Below are 14,661 nucleotides of genomic sequence, written 5' to 3' on the forward strand. Positions count from 1 at the left end.
ATCCAGTATTCCAGCTGATGTTATTTATGGGTTTTTCTTTGCATCCCGGACAATTTTCCTGGCAGTTGTGGACAACATTTTTGTTGGTCTACCTGACCATGGTTTTGCTTTTACAGAGCTCCTGATTTTCCATTTGTTAATCATCAATTCCTTGGATATCTTCTTGTATCCCTGTCCTGTTTTATATAGTTCAACTACCTTTTCCTGTGGATCCTTTGACAATTCTTTTGCTTTCCCCATGACTCACAATCCAGAAATGTCAGTGGCTGGATGAAAGATACAAGAGCCTGTCTGGATTCCAGAAACTCACTCAGCTTTTATGCACGCACACCGATTGCAAGCAAACAGGTCACAGGTGAGGATGTTACCTTTAGTAGCCATTCAAATCTATTTATGTCAACCACTGTACATGTTTTCAGGCCAAAATCACCAGGGTATGTGAACTTTTGATCAGGGTCATTTGGATGTTTAGGGTTGTCATTGTGATTTAAAAAGAGAAAGCACAGTAGTTTGAAAATAAATGGCTTCACCCAACAACTAACCATGAGTGGAGAAAAAGGTTTGGTGCTGTCATTCTATTCTCTGAAAAAAGGCCAATAATGCAAAAATTCTGCCGGGGTATGTAAACGTGTGAAAATAACTCTATACTTTAGTCTGTTGCAGCATTTTTAGGCAATGTTCCTACCTCCTGGCATTAGTTTTTATGTGATCCTTTTTGGTCAGTGGGAGTTCATGTGCTTTAACACAAAACTTGTAAATAAATGGTTACGGTAAATCAAGACACTTAACTATTCAGGTCTGTTTTGTCACGCCTGTTTAAATTGTCAAATTGGAGACACATAAATGCCATATTGATATTTTGGGCAGGGTGCAAAGATGCTTACCTGCCAGGGCCTCAAAACAAATGCAATATCACCTCCATTGCAAGATCACTTCTCTTTTTGTATTTCCAACAAACATGCATTCACCACTCAAAAATGTACAAGTTCTCGACAATAGAGTTGAGCGACCTTGACCTTTTTAGAGTCAAGCCGGGTTTCGCGAAACCCGACTATCTCAAAAGTCGGGTCGAGTGAAATCGGCCGATTATGACGTAAAGACGGGATCGACCGAAACACGAAACCCAATGCAAGTCAATGGGGCAGCATAGTCGGCAGTGAGTGGGGGCCAGGAAAACACCTAGAGTGCCCATTTTAATGTCAAAACCATCCATTCTTCTTAATGAAGCTTGTCAAGCGTAATTTACCTTATAATAATTGGAAGGCATTTGAAATTGGGGGTCATTTGGCTAAAGTTGTGTGGGGTAGGGCTGGTTCAAGTAATTAGTGGGCCCAGGAAATCTGGACCACGTCACGGCAGTGGAGCAGGGAGAGGTAAGTATTTCAACTTTGCAAGTGCTGTGATCCTGAGCAAGCAGGGGGGGCCCACTTGTTGGCATTGGCACTGGCACAGGGCCCCTCAAAGTACAGCGGTGTGTTTGCACGGCGGGGGCGCCTCCCACCGGCAGCAACACTTTTGCATACTATGAGAGGCCCTGTGCCAGTGACGTCGCCAACTAGTATTCCTCCCCCCACCTGATGAAGGAACCTGCACTTTCATCTGCACCTTCCTCTTTGTCCCCGTGTAAGGTGGTATGGTATGCGGGAAGAGCAACCTGACTTTCAGCAGGGTCACAATGTTGTTGTGTAGCATGCACGGGGAATGTTGCGTTATGGGTCAATGTACCAGCAGACTCATCTATCACTGGCTGGGCAATGGGCACGATGAAGTGGAAACACACATATAGGCCCAAAGAATAAAGTGGGCTAAATGCAGTTCAAAATTGGTAACACAGGAATAACCAGGGGGCATTGCAGTGGAGGACAACTGGAATGAGAGGCTGACACAGAGAGTAGGGCCAAATCAGTAAGTAGTCGAAATGCAGTTCAAAATTGGCAACCGTAGTAAACAGGCGGCACAGCTTTGTTCAGTGGAGGAGAACAGCAAGGAGTGGCAGACACCGATAGTAGGCCCCAACCCAACTAGTAGGCCAAATGCAGTCTAACATTAACAACTACTTAACGAGAGCCTGAAAATGGAATTTCAGGACAGGAAACCAGGAGAACAGCAAGGACTGGCAGACACCGATAGTAGGTCCCAAACCAACTAGTACGCCAAATGCAGTTGTTCCATTTAACCACAATTTAATGAGAGCCTGAAGATAGAAGCTCAGGAAAGGCAACCTGGGGAACACCTTGGAGTGTAACACACCATCTCTCTCCACCCCATACCCATTTTGTAGGCCTAATGCAGTGTACTTTTCTACAACTACTAAACGAGAGTCGGAAGACCGAAGCAATGGCAAGGAAACCTGGGGAACACCTTGGAGTGTAACACACCATCTCTCTCCACCCCATACCCAATTTGTAGGCCTAATGCAGTGTAGTTTCCAAGAACTACTAAACGAGAGCCGGAAGATCGAAGCTCAGGAAAGGCAACCTGGGGAACACCTTGGAGTGTAACACACCATCTCCCTCCACCCCATACCCATTTTGTAGGCCTAATGCAGTGTACTTTTCTACAACTACTAAACGAGAGTCGGAAGACCGAAGCAATGGCAAGGAAACCTGGGGAACACCTTGGAGTGTAACACACCATCTCTCTCCACCCCATACCCAATTTGTAGGCCTAATGCAGCGTAGTTTCCGACAACTACTAAACGAGAGCATGAAGATCGAAGCTCAGGAAAGGCAACCTGGGGAACACCTTGGAGTGTAACACACCCTCTCTCTACACCCCATACCCAATTTGAAGGCCTAATGCAGTGTAGTTTCCAAGAACTACTAAACGAGAGCCGGAAGATCGAAGCTCAGGAAAGGCAACCTGGGGAACACCTTGGAGTGGAACACACCATCTCTCTACACCCCATACCCAATTTGAAGGCCTAATGCAGCGTAGTTTCCAACAACTACTAAACGAGAGCCGGAAGATCGAAGCTCAGGAAAGGCAACCTGGGGAACACCTTGGAGTGTAACACAACGTCTCTCTACACCACGGAAGGGCTGATTCTTAGGAAGGAAGGCTGTTGGAAATAAGCATTGCGCGTCCGAGGGTGATTATATTCTTATTAGGTATATACTCACCCTCGGACGCGCCCTGCTTCTTTATTTGGAATGAATGTTTATTTGCAATGTGGTGTTGACTTTCTCTATTATTTTGGTAATTAATGATTTTATTATTTTCATTGTTTTGCATCTTCTCGGCAATAATATAAAGAAGACGCGACAGGACAACACTCGGTGGATGCCATATGTGTGTTTTCAATTTAAAAAACCTTTCAGTTAACTACTTGCAGGAGAAAGTAATTGTAGCTGGTGGCCATTTTTAGTACTGTACCAGATTTTAGTTGTGTGTTTGTTTTTAATGTTAAAATGTCTGCATTTGATATCTCACCAGTATTTTCTTTTTTATAAGCAAAATACTTTTTTTTTATTTTATGATGTTGGTTCAAGGGGTACACGGGCAGCAGTAGACAGGTCAGTGGAGGCCTAGTGGAAGGAGGGACCGCAGACAGGCTTCGAAGCCCTAACATAATAAATTGGGCTGCCTGTAGGCAATTTAAAATTGGTTCCAGGGGAACACGGGCAGCAGTAGACAGGTCAGTGGAGGCCTAGAGGAAGGAGGGACCGCAGATGCGCCAATGTTTCCCCCATACCAAATTTGTAGGCCTAATGCAGTGTAGTTTCCAACAACTACTAAACGAGAGCCGGAATATCGAAGCTCAGGAAAGGCAACCTGGGGAACACCTTGGAGTGTAACACACCCTCTCTCTACACCCCATACCCAATTTGAAGGCCTAATGCAGTGTAGTTTCCAAGAACTACTAAACGAGAGCCGGAAGATCGAAGCTCAGGAAAGGCAACCTGGGGAACACCTTGGAGTGTAACACACCCTCTCTCTACACCCCATACCCAATTTGAAGGCCTAATGCAGCGTAGTTTCCAACAACTACTAAACGAGAGCCGGAAGATCGAAGCTCAGGAAAGGCAACCTGGGGAACACCTTGGAATGTAACAAACCCTCTCTCTACACCCCATACCCAATTTGTAGGCCTAATGCAGCGTAGTTTCCGACAACTACTAAACGAGAGCATGAAGATCGAAGCTCAGGAAAGGCAACCTGGGGAACACCTTGGAGTGTAACACACCCTCTCTCTACACCCCATACCCAATTTGAAGGCCTAATGCAGTGTAGTTTCCAAGAACTACTAAACGAGAGCCGGAAGATCGAAGCTCAGGAAAGGCAACCTGGGGAACACCTTGGAGTGGAACACACCATCTCTCTACACCCCATACCCAATTTGAAGGCCTAATGCAGCGTAGTTTCCAACAACTACTAAACGAGAGCCGGAAGATCGAAGCTCAGGAAAGGCAACCTGGGGAACACCTTGGAGTGTAACACAACGTCTCTCTACACCACGGAAGGGCTGATTCTTAGGAAGGAAGGCTGTTGGAAATAAGCATTGCGCGTCCGAGGGTGATTATATTCTTATTAGGTATATACTCACCCTCGGACGCGCCCTGCTTCTTTATTTGGAATGAATGTTTATTTGCAATGTGGTGTTGACTTTCTCTATTATTTTGGTAATTAATGATTTTATTATTTTCATTGTTTTGCATCTTCTCGGCAATAATATAAAGAAGACGCGACAGGACAACACTCGGTGGATGCCATATGTGTGTTTTCAATTTAAAAAACCTTTCAGTTAACTACTTGCAGGAGAAAGTAATTGTAGCTGGTGGCCATTTTTAGTACTGTACCAGATTTTAGTTGTGTGTTTGTTTTTAATGTTAAAATGTCTGCATTTGATATCTCACCAGTATTTTCTTTTTTATAAGCAAAATACTTTTTTTTTTATTTTATGATGTTGGTTCAAGGGGTACACGGGCAGCAGTAGACAGGTCAGTGGAGGCCTAGTGGAAGGAGGGACCGCAGACAGGCTTCGAAGCCCTAACATAATAAATTGGGCTGCCTGTAGGCAATTTAAAATTGGTTCCAGGGGAACACGGGCAGCAGTAGACAGGTCAGTGGAGGCCTAGAGGAAGGAGGGACCGCAGATGCGCCAATGTTTACCCCATACCAAATTTGTAGGCCTAATGCAGTGTAGTTTCCAACAACTACTAAACGAGAGCCGGAATATCGAAGCTCAGGAAAGGCAACCTGGGGAACACCTTGGAGTGTAACACACCCTCTCTCTACACCCCATACCCAATTTGAAGGCCTAATGCAGCGTAGTTTCCAACAACTACAAAACGAGAGCCTGAAGATCGAAGCTCAGGAAAGGCAACCTGGGGAACACCTTGGAGTGTAACAAACCCTCTCTCTACACCCCATACCCAATTTGTAGGCCTAATGCAGCGTAGTTTCCGACAACTACTAAACGAGAGCATGAAGATCGAAGCTCAGGAAAGGCAACCTGGGGAACACCTTGGAGTGTAACACACCCTCTCTCTACACCCCATACCCAATTTGAAGGCCTAATGCAGTGTAGTTTCCAAGAACTACTAAACGAGAGCCGGAAGATCGAAGCTCAGGAAAGGCAACCTGGGGAACACCTTGGAGTGGAACACACCATCTCTCTACACCCCATACCCAATTTGAAGGCCTAATGCAGCGTAGTTTCCAACAACTACTAAACGAGAGCCGGAAGATCGAAGCTCAGGAAAGGCAACCTGGGGAACACCTTGGAGTGTAACACAACGTCTCTCTACACCACGGAAGGGCTGATTCTTAGGAAGGAAGGCTGTTGGAAATAAGCATTGCGCGTCCGAGGGTGATTATATTCTTATTAGGTATATACTCACCCTCGGACGCGCCCTGCTTCTTAATTTGGAATGAATGTTTATTTGCAATGTGGTGTTGACTTTCTCTATTATTTTGGTAATTAATGATTTTATTATTTTCATTGTTTTGCATCTTCTCGGCAATAATATAAAGAAGACGCGACAGGACAACACTCGGTGGATGCCATATCTGTGTTTTCAATTTAAAAAACTTTTCAGTTAACTACTTGCAGGAGAAAGTAATTGTAGCTGGTGGCCATTTTTAGTACTGTACCAGATTTTAGTTGTGTGTTTGTTTTTAATGTTAAAATGTCTGCATTTGATATCTCTCCAGTATTTTCTTTTTTGTAAGCAAAATACTTATTTTTATATTTTCTGATGTTGGTTCCAGGGGTACACGGGCAGCAGTGCCCTGGTCAGTGTAGTAGTAGTTGAAAGAATGGACCGCAGACAGGCATCGAAGGCCTAAAATAAAAAAATTGGGCTGGCTGTAGGCAATTTTAAATTGGTTCCAGGGGTACACGGGCAGCAGTGGTGTGGTCAGTGGAGGCCTAGTGGAAGGAGTGACCGCAGACAGGCATCGAAGGCCTAAAATAATAACACATGGCTGTAGGCAATTTTAAATTGGTTCCAGGGTACACGGGCAGCAGTGGTGTGGTCAGTGGAGGCCTAGTGGAAGGAGTGACCGCAGACAGGCATCGAAGGCCTAAAATAATAACACATGGCTGTAGGCAATTTTAAATTGGTTCCAGGGGTACACGGGCAGCAGTGACCTGGTCAGTGTAGTAGTAGTTGAAAGAATGGACCGCAGACAGGCATCGAAGGCCTAAAATAAAAAAATTGGGCTGGCTGTAGGCAATTTTAAATTGGTTCCAGGGGTACACGGGCAGCAGTGTTGTTAGTGGAGGCCTAGTGGAAGGAGTGACCGCAGACAGGCATCGAAGGCCTAAAATAATAACACATGGCTGTAGGCAATTTTAAATTGGTTCCAGGGGTACACGGGCAGCAGTGACCTGGTCAGTGTAGCAGTAGTTGAAAGAATGGACCGCAGACAGGCATCGAAGGCCTAAAATAAAAAAATTGGGCTGGCTGTAGGCAATTTTAAATTGGTTCCAGGGGTACACGGGCAGCAGTGGTGTGGTCAGTGGAGGCCTAGTGGAAGGAGTGACCGCAGACAGGCATCGAAGGCCTAAAATAATAACACATGGCTGTAGGCAATTTTAAATTGGTTCCAGGGGTACACGGGCAGCAGTGGTGTGGTCAGTGGAGGCCTAGTGGAAGGAGTGACCGCAGACAGGCATCGAAGGACTAAAATAATAACACATGGCTGTAGGCAATTTTAAATTGGTTCCAGGGGTACACGGGCAGCAGTGACCTGGTCAGTGTAGTAGTAGTTGAAAGAATGGACCGCAGACAGGCATCGAAGGCCTAAACTAAAAAAATTGGGCTGGCTGTAGGCAATTTTAAATTGGTTCCAGGGGTACACGGGCAGCAGTGGTGTGGTCAGTGGAGGCCTAGTGGAAGGAGTGACCGCAGACAGGCATCGAAGGCCTAAAATAATAACACATGGCTGTAGGCAATTTTAAATTGGTTCCAGGGGTACACGGGCAGCAGTGGTGTGGTCAGTGGAGGCCTAGTGGAAGGAGTGACCGCAGACAGGCATCGAAGGCCTAAAATAATAACACATGGCTGTAGGCAATTTTAAATTGGTTCCAGGGGTACACGGGCAGCAGTGGTGTGGTCAGTGGAGGCCTAGTGGAAGGAGTCACCGCAGACAGGCATCGAAAGCCTAAAATAATAACACATGGCTGTAGGCAATTTTAAATTGGTTCCAGGGGTACACGGGCAGCAGTGGTGTGGTCAGTGGAGGCCTAGTGGAAGGAGTGACCGCAGACAGGCATCGAAGGCCTAAAATAATAACACATGGCTGTAGGCAATTTTAAATTGGTTCCAGGGGTACACGGGCAGCAGTGGTGTGGTCAGGGGAGGCCTAGTGGAAGGAGTGACCGCAGACAGGCATCGAAGGCCTAAAATAATAACACATGGCTGTAGGCAATTTTAAATTGGTTCCAGGGGTACACAGGCAGCAGTGACCTGGTCAGTGTAGTAGTAGTTGAAAGAATGGACCGCAGACAGGCATCGAAGGCCTAAAATAAAAAAATTGGGCTGGCTGTAGGCAATTTTAAATTGGTTCCAGGGGTACACGGGCAGCAGTGGTGTGGTCAGTGGAGGCCTAGTGGAAGGAGTGACCGCAGACAGGCATCGAAGGCCTAAAATAATAACACATGGCTGTAGGCAATTTTAAATTGGTTCCAGGGGTACACGGGCAGCAGTGACCTGGTCAGTGTAGTAGTAGTTGAAAGAATGGACCGCAGACAGGCATCGAAGGCCTAAAATAAAAAAATTGGGCTGGCTGTAGGCAATTTTAAATTGGTTCCAGGGGTACACGGGCAGCAGTGGTGTGGTCAGTGGAGGCCTAGTGGAAGGAGTGACCGCAGACAGGCATCGAAGGCCTAAAATAATAACACATGGCTGTAGGCAATTTTAAATTGGTTCCAGGGGTACACGGGCAGCAGTGGTGTGGTCAGTGGAGGCCTAGTGGAAGGAGTGACCGCAGACAGGCATCGAAGGCCTAAAATAATAACACATGGCTGTAGGCAATTTTAAATTGGTTCCAGGGGTACACGGGCAGCAGTGGTGTGGTCAGTGGAGGCCTAGTGGAAGGAGTCACCGCAGACAGGCATCGAAAGCCTAAAATAATAACACATGGCTGTAGGCAATTTTAAATTGGTTACAGGGGTACACGTGCAGCAGTGGTGTGGTCAGTGGAGGCCTAGTGGAAGGAGTGACCGCAGACAGGCATCGAAGGCCTAAAATAATAACACATGGCTGTAGGCAATTTTAAATTGGTTCCAGGGGTACACGGGCAGCAGTGGTGTGGTCAGTGGAGGCCTAGTGGAAGGAGTGACCGCAGACAGGCATCGAAGGCCTAAAATAATAACACATGGCTGTAGGCAATTTTAAATTGGTTCCAGGGGTACACGGGCAGCAGTGACCTGGTCAGTGTAGTAGTAGTTGAAAGAATGGACCGCAGACAGGCATCGAAGGACTAAAATAAAAAAATTGGGCTGGCTGTAGGCAATTTTAAATTGGTTCCAGGGGTACACGGGCAGCAGTGGTGTGGTCAGTGGAGGCCTAGTGGAAGGAGTGACCGCAGACAGGCATCGAAGGCCTAAAATAATAACACATGGCTGTAGGCAATTTTAAATTGGTTCCAGGGTTACACGGGCAGCAGTGCCCTGGTCAGTGTAGTAGTAGTTGAAAGAATGGACCGCAGACAGGCATCGAAGGCCTAAAATAAAAAAATTGGGCTGGCTGTAGGCAATTTTAAATTGGTTCCAGGGGTACACTGGCAGCAGTGGTGTGGTCAGTAGAGGCCTAGTGGAAGGAGTGACCGCAGACAGGCATCGAAGGCCTAAAATAATAACACATGGCTGTAGGCAATTTTAAATTGGTTCCAGGGGTACACGGGCAGCAGTGGTGTGGTCAGTGGAGGCCTAGTGGAAGGAGTGACCACAGACAGGCATCGAAGGCCTAACATAACAAAAATGTCAATACAATGGTATTGTCAGTGGCAGGCATTGAAGGATGTCAGCGCATAGACTAAACATTGGTGGAGCTGTGAGATAATTTTGCAAGTGGTAGAGCACTGTTTGAGCTGGGGTGGGGGGAAACTGTCTTGTGGCCGGCGGTACAGGCCCAGGGCCCCTCATATTACAACGGTGTGTCTGACGTTGGGTGCGCACCACCACCGCCAGAGACACTTTATTGTACTAGGAGGGACCCAGTGGCAGTGCCGTCGACCAAAAGCGGGCTCACCCACCTCTTCAGACAAACTGCACTCTCACGGGTGCTGTCGCCAAGTGTCGATACCACGGCCCCGTGTGGGGAGTTTGGCCATTTAGTGAGGTGTAAACATGTCGTATGCTGGACAATCAGGTGCTGAAAATTACGAGATTGGAAAAGGCATTCAGAATAGTCCACAGGCAAGACCTTTTCATAGGAAAGCTAGGTGTCAGCCGGGCAAGGTGGGGCAAAAGATTTCGAAATCCAGTTGTGGTTCATTTTAATGAAGGTTAGATCATCTACATTTTGGGTAGCCAGACGAGTCCTTTTTTCTGTTAGTATTGAACCTGCAGCACTGAATACTCTTTCTGATAGGACACTAGCTGCCGGGCAAGCAAGCTCCTGCAATGCATATTCTGCCAATTCTGGCCAGGTGTCTAATTTTGATGCCCAGTAATCAAATGGGAATGACGGTTGAGGGAGAACATCGATAAGGGATGAAAAATAGTTTGTAACCATACTGGACAAATGTTGTCTCCTGTCACTTTGAATTGATGCTGCAGTACCTGTCCTGTCTGCGGTCATAGCAAAATCACTCCACAACCTGGTCAGAAAACCCCTCTGGCCAACGCCACTTCTGATTTCTGCCCCTCTAACTCCTCTGGTCTGCTGGCCCCTGCAGCTCGTGTGAGAACGATCATGGGCGCTGTGTGCAGGGAATGCCAGAAGCAAACGGTCAACAAGAGTTGATTGTTTGGTTGCTAATATTAGTTCCAAGTTCTCATGTGGCATTATATTTTGCAATTTGCCTTTATAGCGAGGATCAAGGAGGCAGGCCAACCAGTAATCGTCATCATTCATCATTTTAGTTATGCGTGTGTCCCTTTTGAGGATACGTAAGGCATAATCCACCATGTGGGCCAAAGTACCAGTTCTCAAATCTGCGGTTGTGCTTGGTTGAGGGGCAGTTTCAGGCAAATCCACGTCACTTGTGTCCCTCAAAAAACCAGAACCCGGCCTTGCCGCGCCACCAATTTCCAGTGGCCCCGGAAAAGCTTCCTCATTAAAAATATATTCATCCCCATCATCCTCCTCGTCCTCCTCCTCCTCTTCGCCCGCTACCTCGTCCTGTACACTGCCCTGGCCAGACAATGGCTGACTGTCATCAAGGCTTTCCTCTTCCTCAGCTGCAGACGCCTGATCCTTTATGTGCGTCAAACTTTGCATCAGCAGACGCATTAGGGGGATGCTCATGCTTATTATGGCGTTGTCTGCACTAACCAGCCGTGTGCATTCCTCAAAACACTGAAGGACTTGACACATGTCTTGAATCTTCGACCACTGCACACCTGACAACTCCATGTCTGCCATCCTACTGCCTGCCCGTGTATGTGTATCCTCCCACAAAAACATAACAGCCCGCCTCTGTTCACACAGTCTCTGAAGCATGTGCAGTGTTGAGTTCCACCTTGTTGCAACGTCTATGATTAGGCGATGCTGGGGAAGGTTCAAAGAACGCTGATAGGTCTGCATACGGCTGGAGTGTACGGGCGAACGGCGGATATGTGAGCAATGTCCACGCACTTTGAGGAGCAGGTCGGATAACCCCGTATAACTTTTCAGGAAGCACTGCACCACCAGGTTTAAGGTGTGAGCCAGGCAAGGAATGTGTTTCAGTTGGGAAAGGGAGATGGCAGCCATGAAATTCCTTCCGTTATCACTCACTACCTTGCCTGCCTCAAGATCTACAGTGCCCAGCCACGACTGCGTTTCTTTCTGCAAGAACTCGGACAGAACTTCCGCGGTGTGTCTGTTGTCGCCCAAACACTTCATAGCCAATACAGCCTGCTGACATTTGCCAGTAGCTGCCCCATAATGGGAGACCTGGTGTGCAACAGTGGCAGCTGCGGATGGAGTGGTTGTGCGACTGCGGTCTGTGGACGAGCTCTCGCTTCTGCAGGAGGACGAAGAGGAGGAGGAGGGGGTGCGAATGGCTACAGCCAATTGTTGCCTAGACCATGGGCTAGGCAGAACTGTCCCAAACTTGCTGTCCCCTGTGGACCCTGCATCCACCACGTTTACCCAGTGTGCCGTGATGGACACGTAACGTCCCTGGCCATGCCTACTGGTCCATGCATCTGTTGTCAGTTGCACCTTTGTGCTCACAGATTGCCTGAGTGCATGGACGATGCGCTCTTTAACATGCTGGTGGAGGGCTGGGATGGCTTTTCTGGAAAAAAAGTGTCGACTGGGTAGCTCGTAGCGTGGTACAGCGTAGTCCATCAGGGCTTTGAAAGCTTCGCTTTCAACTAACCGGTAGGGCATCATCTCTAACGAGATTAGTCTAGCTATGTGTGCGTTCAAACCCTGTGTACGCGGATGCGAGGCTAAGTACTTCCTTTTTCTAACCATAGTCTCATGTAGGGTGAGCTGGACTGGAGAGCTGGAGATCGTGGAACTAGCGGGGGTGCCGGTGGACATGGCAGACTGAGAGACGGTGGGAGATGGTATTGTTGCCACCGGTGCCCTAGATGCAGTGTTTCCTACTACGAAACTGGTGATTCCCTGACCCTGACGGCTTTGGCCTGGCAAAGAAACCTGCACAGATACTGCAGGTGGTGCGGAAAATGGTGGCCCTACACTGCCGGAAGGGATGTTGCGTTGCTGACTAGCTTCATTGGCCGAGGGTGCTACAACCTTAAGGGACGTATGGTAGTTAGTCCAGGCTTGCAAATGCATGGTGGTTAAATGTCTATGCATGCAACTTGTATTGAGACTTTTCAGATTCTGTCCTCTGCTTAAGGTAGTTGAACATTTTTGACAGATGACTTTGCGCTGATCAATTGGATGTTGTTTAAAAAAATGCCAGACTGCACTCTTTCTAGCATCGGATACCTTTTCAGGCATTGCAGACTGAGCTTTAACCGGATGGCCACGCTGTCCTCCAACAGGTTTTAGCTTTGCCACGCGTTTTGGGCAAGATACGGGCCCGGCAGATGGAACCTGTTGCGATGTTGATGCCTGCTGCGGCCCCTCCTCCTCCGCTTCAGAACTGCTGCCGCCTGCACCCTGTTCCCCCAATGGCTGCCAATCGGGGTCAAGAACTGGGTCATCTATTACCTCTTCTTGTAGCTCGTGTGCAACTTCGTCTGTGTCACCGTGGCGGTCGATGGTATAGCGTTCGTGATGGGGCAACATAGTCTCATCAGGGTCTGATTCTTGATCAGCACCCTGCGATGGCAATGTTGTGGTCTGAGTCAAAGGACCAGGATAGTAGTCTGGCTGTGGCTGTGCATCAGTGCACTCCATGTCAGATTCAACTTGTAATGGGCATGGACTGTTAACTGCTTCACTTTCTAAGCCAGGGACGGTATGTGTAAAGAGCTCCATGGAGTAACCCGTTGTGTCGCCTGCTGCATTCTTCTCTGTTGTTGTTTTTGCTGAAGAGGACAAGGAAGCGACTTGTCCCTGACCGTGAACATCCACTAACGACGCGCTGCTTTGACATTTACCAGTTTCACGAGAGGAGGCAAAAGAGCTAGAGGCTGAGTCAGCAAGATAAGCCAAAACTTGCTCTTGCTGCTCCGGCTTTAAAAGCGGTTTTCCTACTCCCAGAAAAGGGAGCGTTCGAGGCCTTTTGTAGCCAGACGACGAACCTGGCTCCACAGCTCCAGACTTAGGTGCAATATTTTTTTTCCCACGACCAGCTGATGCTCCACCACTACCACTACTCTCATTACCAGCTGACAATGAACGCCCCCGGCCACGACCTCTTCCACCAGACTTCCTCATTGTTTTAAAAACGTTAACAAACGAACGGTATTTGTTGCTGTCACACAACTTACACGGTGAGCTATAACTTCAGTATGATTTAGCTACCCCTTTACAGGTGGGTGAGACCACAACGAAAATCAGGCACAATGTTACACACTCTGTTGTTGTTGGCAACAAATGAGATGGCACACACGCAGGACTGTCACTGAAGCGCAAATGTAAATATTTATCTCCCACTGATTTGTGTTTGTTTTTTTTAAAAGGGAGACTTCAGAAAAAAAAAAATTAAAAAAAAATTATTTTTTACAGAAGAATTTATAAAACAAATAAAATGAAATGATTGTTTCAGGGAGAATTTAGGAAAAAAAAAAAAAAAAAAAAGGCTTTGTAGGGCCCACTGAGTGAGAGAGGACGCACACAGGAGTCAGGAGTGGCACACAAGCCCAGAGGCCAATATTAATCTCCCACCGATTGATTTAGTTATTTTTTTTGGTAGATTTTGGAACCCAAATCAAGCAAAAAAATTAATAGGCTTTCTATGGCCCACAATTGGGGAGAGAGAGAGAGATGGCACACCCAGGAGTAAAGACTGGCACACAAGCAGAAGGGGCAATATGAATCTCCCACAGATTTTTTTTTTTTTTTCAGGGAGACTTGAGAGAAATAAAAATACAAAAAAAATGATTTTTTTCAGGAATAATTTAGAAACCAAAGAAAATAAAATGATTGTTTCAGGGAAAATTTAGAAAACAAATAAAACAAAAAATAGGCTTTCTAGGGCCCACTGAGTGACAGATGACGCACACAGGAGTCAGGAGTGGCACACAAGCCCAGAGGCCAATATTAATCTCCCACTGATTGATTTAGTTATTTTTTTTGGTAGATTTTGGAACCCAAATCAAGCAAAAAAATTAATAGGCTTTCTATGGCCCACAATTGGGGAGAGAGAGAGAGATGGCACACCCAGGAGTCAAGACTGGCACACAAGCAGAAGGGGCAATATGAATCTCCCACAGATTTTTTTTTTTTTTTTTTTTTTCAGGGAGACTTGAGAGAAAAAAAATACCAAAAAAATGATTCTTTTCAGGAATAATTTAGAAACCAAAGAAAATAAAATGATTGTTTCAGGGAGAATTTAGAAAACAAATAAAACAAAAAATAGGCTTTCTAGGGCCCACTGAGTGACAGATGACGCACACAGGAGTCAGGAGTGGCACAC

The sequence above is a fragment of the Ranitomeya imitator genome, chromosome 5 (genome assembly GCF_032444005.1).
Source record: "Ranitomeya imitator isolate aRanImi1 chromosome 5, aRanImi1.pri, whole genome shotgun sequence".
NCBI classification, from domain to species: Eukaryota; Metazoa; Chordata; class Amphibia; order Anura; family Dendrobatidae; genus Ranitomeya; species Ranitomeya imitator.